Here is a 9,605-nt window from a genome sequence, read left to right as displayed (position 1 = left end):
GTCCTGACCTTGTGATCTGCCCACCTCAGCCTCCCAAACTGCTGGGATTACAGGTGTGAGCCACCGTCCCGGCCTAAGTGGAGCATTTTTTAGGCCATTTACATTAAACATTAATATTGAGATGTGAGGTACTATTCCATTCATTGTGCTATTTGTTGCCTGTATACATTTGTTTTTTGTGTTTTTTTAATTGGATGTTTGTTTTATAGATCCTGTAAGATTTATGCTTTAAAGAGATTCTGTTTTGATGTGTTTCCAGTATTTGTTTCAAGATTTAGAGCTCCTTTTAGCAGTTCTTGTAGTGCTGGTTTGGTAGTTGCAAATTTTCACAGCATTTGTTCGTCTGAAAAAGACTGCTTCTTTCCTTCATTTATGAAGCTTAGTTTTGCTGGACACGAAATTCTTGGCTGATAATTGTTTTGTTTAAAGAGGCCAAAGATAAGGACTCGATCTCTTCCAGCTTATACAGTTTCTGCTGAGAAGTCTGCTGTTAATCTGATAGGTTTTCCTTTATAGGTTACCTGGTGCTTTTCCCTCATAGCTCTTAAGATTCTTTCCTCAGAGATACGTTCCTCAGCTTGCTGCTTTCTGCCCGTGGACACCGCCAAAGAAGCATCGTTAAAGTCTCTCTTCTCCCTGCCGTCATGTCTAAGTCAGAGTCTCCTAAAGAGCCCGAACAGCTGAGGAAGCTCTTCATTGGAGGGCTGAGCTTTGAAACAACCGATGAGAGCCTGAGGAGCAATTTTGAGCAATGACGAACGCTCACGGATTGTGTAGTAATGAGAGATCCAAACACCAAACGTTCCAGGGGCTTTGGATTTGTCACATATGCCACTGTGGAGGAGGTGGATGCAGCTATGAATGCAAGGCCACACAAGGTGGATGGAAGAGTTGTGGAACCAAAGAGAGCTGTCTCAAGAGAAGATTCTCAAAGACCAGGTGCCCACTTAACTGTGAAAAACATATTTGTTGGTGGCATTAAAGAAGACACTGAAGAATATCACCTAAGAGATTATTTTGAGGAAATGAAAGAGTGGTGATTAAATCTGCATTACAGGCCAAAGGCAGTGGCCAGCAAGGCTTGCCTGGGGACCATGACTCAAGTGGACAGATTGTTCAGAAATACCATACTGTGACCAAATGCAACAGTGAAATTCGGGAAAAGTCTGTCAAAAGTAAGGATGGCTAATTGTACAGTCCAAGCCTAGGGATTCGTGGTTTCTGGAAACTTTGTTGGGATGGGGTTGTGGAGGTGGTTTCGTTGGGGGATGGCCTTTAGGTCATGGAGAAACACAATCAGATCATGGTGGCTTTTGGTGGCAATGTGGGTGGTGATGGATATGGTGGATGGCTATAAATAGTTTGACAGTGGAAACAATTTGATGAGTGGAAGCAACGATGATTTTGTGGTAACAGTGATATTCAATTACTGGATATGAAGGAGAAACACCGGGCAGAAACTCACCCCTATAGCAGTCAGGCTATCACCAAACGAAACCACTTGAAATCAAGATGACTATGGTTTCATGCGTATATAACAGTGGCGAAGATTTGGAATTCGAGATAAACTTATGGGAGGAGAACAGTGACAGGAAGCCTGGTTTGCTGTTGGGAACTAAATAAAGCTAGTAAAAGTGGCAGGGCCTAGCTGCTACAAAGAAGACATGTTTTAGACAAATACTCATGTGTATGGGCAAAAAACTAGAGGACTGTATTTGTGACTAATTGTATAACAGGTTATTTTAGCTTCTGTTCTGTGGAAAGTGTAAAGCATTCCAACAAAGGGTTTTAATGTAGATTTTTTTTCTTTTTTTGCACCCATGCTGTCGATTGCTAAATGTAATAGTCTGATCATGACGCTGAATAAATGTCTTTCTAAGAAAGAAAAAAAAAAATTCTCTCCACCTTCTTAACTTTAGGTAACCTGATGACAATGTGCCTAGGCAATGATCTTTTTGCGATGAATTTCCCAGGTGTTCTTTTTGCTTCTTGTATCTGGATGTTCAGGTCTCTAACAAGGCCAGGGAAGTTTTCCTTGATTATTCCCCCAAGTATGTTTCCCAAACTTTTAGATTTCTCTTCTTCCTCAGGAACACCAATTATTCTTAAGTTTGGTCATTTAATGTAAGCCCAGATTTCTTAGAGGCTTTGTTCATATTTTCTTATTCTTTATTCTTTGTACTGGGTTGGTTGAATTTATTTGAAAACTTTTGTCTTTGAGCTCTGAAATTCATCTTCCAGCTTGTTCAACTCCATTGCTGAGACTTTCAGAGCATTTTTGCATTTCTCAAGTCGTCCATTGTTTCCTGAAGTTTGATTGTTTTATTTATGATATCTATTTTGTTGTGATTTCTCCCTCATTTCTTGTATGCGCTTTTTTTTTTTAATTTCCCCTTAAATTAGGTTTCACCTTTTTCTGGTGCCTCTTGATTAACTTAATAACTTGACCTTCTAATAATTCTTTTTCAGATAAATCGGGATTTCTTCTTGGTTTGAAGCCATTGCTGCTGAGCTAGTGTGGTTTTAGAGGTGTTAAAGAACTTTGTTTTGTCATATTACCAGAGTTGGTTTTCTGGTTCCCATGACAGAGTCATGGTAGACTCTGTCAGAGGGAAAGTCTAGGGATGAAGGCTGTTGTTCAGATTACTTTGTCCCACAGGGTGTTCCCTTGATGTAGTACTCTCCCCCTTTTCCTAGGGATGTGGCTTCCTGAGGCAAGCTGTAGTGACTGTTATCTCTCTTCTAGATCTGTACTTGTGATGTCCTACCAGACCTAGAGCTGGTACTGTGGTTGTCTGTACAGAGTCCTCTGATATGAGCCGTCTGTGGGTCTCTCAGCTGTGGATACTAGCACACTATTTGCGGTGTCCTACAGGAGCAATCCACTTTCTCCAGAGGGTTCGTGGGTTCTCTCAGCTTTCTGATTTATTCCTGAGTGAGTGTTCTGGAGCAAAAGATCACGAAGCAAGACTCCACACACTGCTGTCCAAGTAGCAGCTGCAATCTAGTCCTGTCTCCTGTCTGCCATGATCCTCCATGATGATCCCCCCAATTTACTGCCTTTTCCTGAGCTAGGGCCAAAGCTCTGCAATTCTCATCATCTTGTCTTTTAAGCTACCAACATTGAGATAATGAGGACACACAGCTATTTTTCCTCTCCAGTAGCAGCTGATGGAGCAGAAAGCTCCTGATCCAGGTATTATTTCAATATGAGCAGCTCCACAGCATTAGTTTTCAGAGCAATGGCACTTCTTACATGGCAATTGGTTTCCCTAGAGTGCATGTTGTGAAAGGCCAACTTGGAAAGCACAAGACTTATGACCCTAGTTTCAGAAATTTCGGTGTGAACATGCTTTATTGGTAAAAGCAGGATCAGAGCCGAAGCCAGATTCAGCATGGGAGGAGACTATGCAGGGGTGGTGCTGGGAGGCCAGCATTTGAGACTAGCTACCATGGCCCCAGGAGACTCCCTGGGAGAAAGCTGTGGAGACAGAGATGGGGGAACTAATTCCAATATACTGAGCAGGAGTGGGTCTTTCGAAATTATGCAGTGTGGAGGTCTGTAGATCTACCTGGTTCACACTACCTGTTCCCCATGACCTATCCTCCCTACTCCCAGCATGAAACTCATATATTCACCACCAAGAGATCTAGCATTTGTGCACTTTCTGCAAAGGGGACATTTGCAATGAAACTCCCAGTCCAACAATCCAAAACTCTGCTAATCTCTCCCTCTCTGTAGTCTGTGCATGTAGGCAGGAGGGAGGAGAGGCACCTAGAGTGATGGCTTTGGGTGATTTGGCCAGCTCAGACATTTCTTACTAAACCCTGGAGATCAGTGTAGATGTGCAGCTTTTGGTAGTTGACTCCTCTGTGCATGGATATGAACTGCATTCAGCAATTCCACAGAAGGAGGGAAAGCAGTACCTGACTTCTTGTTAGGCAAATTCACAGCTGCAAACAAGCCTGCATGATAGCTCTGTTTGTGCTCGTATTAAATATTTTCTCCAAATTTCATCATGTAAGGAATGTGACTTAATGAATTTCCTGTGTAATTTAAAAAATGGAAACTGGCACCTGGTGTGGTGGCTCACACTTGTCATCCCAGTATTTTGGGAGGCTGAGATTGGAGTGGATCACTTGAGATCCAGAATTCAAGACCAGCCTGGCCAACATGGGTGAAACCTCCATCTCTACTGAAAATACAAAAAAGAAAGGGTGCAGGCAGTTATGCCTGTATGCCCCAGCAACAGCGACCACAGGAGGCTGCAGTGGCAGGATTACTTGAGCTCAGGAGTTCAACATAATGAGACCTTGTCTTAATTAAGCTTTTCTTTTTTTTTTTTTTTTTTTTTTTTTTTTGAGATGGGTCTCGCTCTGTCGTCCAGGCTAGAATGCAGTGGTGCAATCTCAGCTCACAGCAACCTCTGCCGCCTGGGTTCAAGCGATTCTCCTGCCTCATCCTCCTGAGTAGCTGGGATTACAGGCACGTGCCACCAGGTCTAGCTAATTTTTTGTAATTTTTTAGTAGAGGCCAGGGTTTCAGCATCATCTTGGCCAGGCTGGTCTTGAATGCCTGACCTCAAGATCCACCTATCTCGGCCTCCCAAAGTGCTGGGATTACAGGCATGAGCCACCACACCCAGCCAAGCATTTTTTTAATTAAAGAAAACATAGGACAGGCATGGTGACTCACTCTTGTAAACCCAGCACTTTGGGAGGCCAAGGGAGGTGGATCACCTGAGGTCAGGAGTTTGAGACCAGCCTGGCCAATGTGGCAAAACCCATCTCTACTAAAAGTACAAAACTTAGCAGTATATGGTGGCGGGTACCTGTAATCCCAGCTACTTGGGAGGCTGAGGCAGGAGAATTGCTTGAACCAGGCAGGCAGAGGTTGCAGTGAGCCAAGATTGCACTACTGCACTCCAGCCTGGCGACAGAGACTCTGTCTCAAACAAACAAACAAAAAAATCAGCCAATTACATTAAACTAGCATATCTATCTTTGTTGTGTTTCTCATTGGCCTGAATAGAAAGGCCTTATATATTTGAGACAGGCTCTCACTCTGTCACCCAGGCTGGAGTGCAGTGGTGTGAAGACCCCTCACTGTAGTCTTGAACTCCTGGGCTCAAGTGATCCTCCTTCCTCAGCCTCCCAAGTAGCTGGGACTACAGGCACGCACCACCACAGTCCTCCCAACTTGGCCTCCTAAAGTGTTGGGATCACAGGTGTGAGCTACTGAACCCGAGCAAAAATTGATTTTGTGGGGAAAGTATTTGAATGAATTTTGTTTAGTATTGTATTTATCCAATAAAGTATTTCAAGGCCAGGTGCAGTGGCTCACTCCTGTAATCCCAGAACTTTGGGAGGCCAAGGCAGACGGATCATTTGAGGTCAGGAGTTTGAGGCCAGCCCGGCCAACATGGTGAAACCATGTCTCTACTAAAAATACAAAAATTAGCCGGGCGTGGTGGCATGCGCCTGTAGTCCCAGCTATTCGGGAGGCTGAGGCAAAAGAATCGCTTGAACCCAGGAAGTAAAGGTTGCAGTGAGCTGAGATCGTGCCACTGTACTCCAGCCTGTCTCAAAAATGAAGGAAGGAAGGGAGGGAGGGAGGGAGGGAGGGAGTCCCTATTAGATCAACATGTATCCTGCTAAAATCAAAGCAAGAAAAAATATCATATTTATGGTGAGGCTTAGATGGAAGAATGGCGAAATCACTGATGCTTAATGAGACGTTTATGGAGACAATGCCCCAAAGTAAATCAGCAGTTTGCAAATGGAAAACTCATTTTAAGAAAGGACGAGATGGGCTCAATACAGTGCCTTATGCCTGTAATCCCAGCACTTTAGGCGGCCGAGGCAGGCGGATCACATGAGGTCAGGAGTTCGAGACAAGCCTGACCAACGTGGAGAAAGCCTGTCTCTACTAAAAATACAAAATTAGGCTGGCGCAATGGCGCATACCTGTAATCCCAGCTACTTGGGAGGCTGAGGCAGGAGAATCGCTTGAACCCAGGAGGCAGAGGTTGCAGCGAGCCGAGATTGCACCATTGCACTCCAGCCTCGGCAACAAGAGCTAAACCCCATCTCAAAAAAAAAAAAAAAGAAAGAAAGAAAGGACGAGATGATGTAGAAAAGCCTACAGCAGCAGATCCTCCACCTCAATTTGTAAAGACAAAAATTAATCTTGTTCATGCTCTAATTGAACAGGACCAACTATTAACAGCACAAAAATAGGCAATACCAGCCAGGTGGTGTGGCTCACACCTTTATTCCCTCAGGAGGCTTACGTGGGCGGCTGAGGTGGGAGAACGGCTTGGGGCCAAGAGTTCAAGACCAGCCTGGGTAACATAGTAAGACCCAGTCGCTTTAAAAAAAAATAAAAATTAGCCAAGTGTGGGTGCACACACCTGTAGCCAGCTCCCACTTACTTCAGAGGCTGAGGCAAGATGATCACTTGAGCCTAGGAGTTCAAGGCTGTAGGAAAGTATGATGTGCAAAAAAAAAAATTATAAACATCTCAGTTGGTTCAGCTTACACAATTCTCAGTGAAAAATTAAAATCAAGCAATCTTGAGCCTAGGAGTTCATGACTGTAGGAAACTATGATGTCAAAAACAACAACAACAACAACAAACCAATATTATAGACATCTCAGTTGGTTCAGCTTACACAATTCTCACTGAAAAATCAAAATCAAGCAAACTCTCCGCTGAATGGGTGCCAAAACTATTTCACTCACATCAGCTGCAGACAAGAGCAGAGCTTTCAAAGGAAATTTTAAACAAATGGAATCAAGACCCTGAAGCATTTTCTCAAAGAATTGCAACAAGAGATGGAACACCACTTTACCAGTATGATCCTGAAGATAAAGTACAATCAAAGCTATGGCTACCAAGAGGTGGAAGTGGTCCAGTCAAAGCAAAAGTGAACCAGTCAAAAGCAAAGGTCATGGCAACAGTTTTTTGAGATGCTGGAGGCATTTTGCTTGTTGACTTTCTGGAGAGCCAAAAAACAATAACATCTGCTTATTACAAGAGTGTTTTGAGAATAATGTCCAGAAAACCTTCACCAGAGAGCTCTTCTCCACCACAGCAGTGTTTCTAGTCATTGCTCTCCTCAAACAAGAGATATTTTGTGAGAGTTTTGAAGGGAAATCATTAGGCATCCAACTGACAGTCCTGCTTTGGCTTTTTTTGTTTGTTTCCTAACTTCTTTTTGTTTACTAACCTTAAAAATCATTTGTTTCCTAATCTTAAAAATCTTCAAGGCCTGTAATTCCAGCACTTTGGGAGGCCAAGGTAGGAGGATCGCTGGATCCCAGGAATTCATGACCAGCCTAGTCATGAATAGCAAGATCCCATCTCTACAGAAAAATCAAAAAGCTAGACAGGCATGGTATCACATGCCTGTGGTCCCAGCTACTCAGGAGGCTGAGGTGGAAGGATCATTTAAGCCCCGGAGGTAGAGGTTGCAGTGAGCCTATATCAAGCTACTGCACTCCGGACTGGGCAACAGAGCAAGGACAATCCTGTTTCTCTGTCTCTGTCTCTCTCTTTCTCTCACTGTTTCTTGCTCTGTGCGTGTTTGTGTCTCTGTGTGTGTGTGTGTGTGTCTGTGTGTGTGTATAGAAATTTTTTTTTTTTTAGATGGAGCTTTGCACTGTTGCCCAGGCTAGAGTGCAGTGACATGATCTCTGCTCACTGCAACCTCTGCCTCCTGGGTTCAAGTAATTTTCCTGCCTCAGCCTCCCTAGTAGCTGGAATTACAGGCACATACCACCACACCCAGCTAATTTTTGTATTTTTAGTAGAGACAGAGCTTTGCCATGTTGGCCAGGCTGGTGTTAAACTCCTGATCTCAAGTGATCTGCCTGCCTCGGCCTCCCAAAGTGCTGTGATTACAGGCATGAGCCACCACGCCTGCCCATCAAAAAAAAAAAACAAAACATATACATATAGATACACACACACATATATATATATACACACACACATATATATATTTAAAGGGCACCCATTTTACTTTAATAAAGGGCACGCATTTTTCTTCTTCTTTAATGTAAATAAGACTGTATCAATATGGTTAAATTCCCAGTACCCTCCGTTCTTTAGGGATAGACAGAATGGCTAGAATCATTGCTTACAAAAGTGTCTTAAATTTTATGGCACTTATGTTGGGAAATAAAGTCTGCATTTTTAATTTTTATTTTTAATTCCATTTTTCCACAAAGTTTTTGAAGTCTCCATATTCATACAAGTTTTATGCACAAATGTTCACAACAGCTTTATTTTATTTTATTTTATTTTATTTTATTTTATTTTATTTTTGAGACAGAGTCTCACTCTGTCGCACACGCTGGAGTGTGGTGGTGCGATCTCAGCTCACTGCAAGCTCTGCCTCCTCGGTTCACGCCATTCTCCTGCCTTAGCCTCCCAAGTAGCTGGGACAACAGGCACCCGCCACCGCGCCCAGCTAATTTTTTGTATTTTTAGTAGAGACGGGGTTTCACCGTGTTAGCCAAGATGGTCTCGATCTCCTGACCTCGTGATCTGCCCACCTCGGCTTCCCAGTGTGCTGGGATTACAGGCGTGAGCTACCGTGCCCGGCCAGCATTATTTGTAATAGTTGAAAACTGGCAAAAATAGCATCTGTCTTTCAACAGGTGAATAGATCAGCATCTTGCAGTATAGTCATACAACAGAATAATACTCAGCAATAAAAAGAAATAAATACTAAAACATGCAACACCCTGGATGAATCTGAAAATAATTATGCTGAGTGAAAGAAGCTAGACAAAAATAAAGTACCTGCATGCTGGAGGTTGACGACTAAGAAAGATAGTCACTGCACCACAGGAACTTATAATCCGGTGGGAAATCAAGACCAATACTCAGGTACATACAATTCAGAAGGATAAGTGTATTTGATGGGAATAAACCCAGAAAGGGGCACTTAAGTCCATTTTAATGGATCAAAGAAATATTTTTAACCAAGGGTTGAAAGGTAAGTAGAAGTTGGCCAATTCACTCAGGAGTTGAAAGTAAAAAAGAGAACTCCAAATTTCTAGGTAAAAGGGTCCGCATACATGAAGGCCCATAGGCACAAGAGGGGGAAAGCATGAAACACTGGAGAAACCAAAAGTTCTGCATGGCTTCAACAAAGAACAAGAGAGAGAAGCAGAGGGCCTGCAAGGCTGTGTTGAAATTTATCCTAATAGCAATGAGAAGCTATTAGAATTTGAAGGAGGGAGTGACATGATCAAATTTGGATTTCACAAAAAGCAATTTAGTCGCATTATAAATAATGAATTTGAAATGATTGAGGTTTAAGTCAGAGAAATTGTTTGGCAGACCATCAAACTAATATAGAGAGAAGATGGTGACCTGGACCAGTGCAATTACAGCTTTCTGGCTTGGGCAACCAAGTGAAAGGGTAGAGGCATTCTCTGAGACAGAACAACAAAAGCATGGTTGGTTATTTTTAGGGAGAGTCTTACTCTGTCTCCCAGTCTGGAGTGCAGTGGCATGATCTCGGCTCACCGCACCCTCCGTCTCCTGAGTTCAAGCGATTCTCCTGCCTCAGACTCCTGAGTAGCCAGGA

The 9,605-nt window shown here is 43.1% G+C and overlaps 1 pseudogene; it reads left to right on the top strand.

The window, feature by feature from the left end:
• Positions 1 to 218: 218 nt before the first annotated feature.
• Positions 219 to 1,208, top strand: LOC100999669 (annotated as a pseudogene).
• The last annotated feature ends 8,397 nt before the right edge of the window (positions 1,209 to 9,605 follow it).

Source organism: Papio anubis, chromosome 19, assembly GCF_008728515.1.
Source record: "Papio anubis isolate 15944 chromosome 19, Panubis1.0, whole genome shotgun sequence".
NCBI lineage: Eukaryota > Metazoa > Chordata > Mammalia > Primates > Cercopithecidae > Papio > Papio anubis.
The sequence above is the reverse complement of the archived record's forward strand: the minus strand, read 5'-3'. Positions and strand labels throughout refer to the sequence as shown.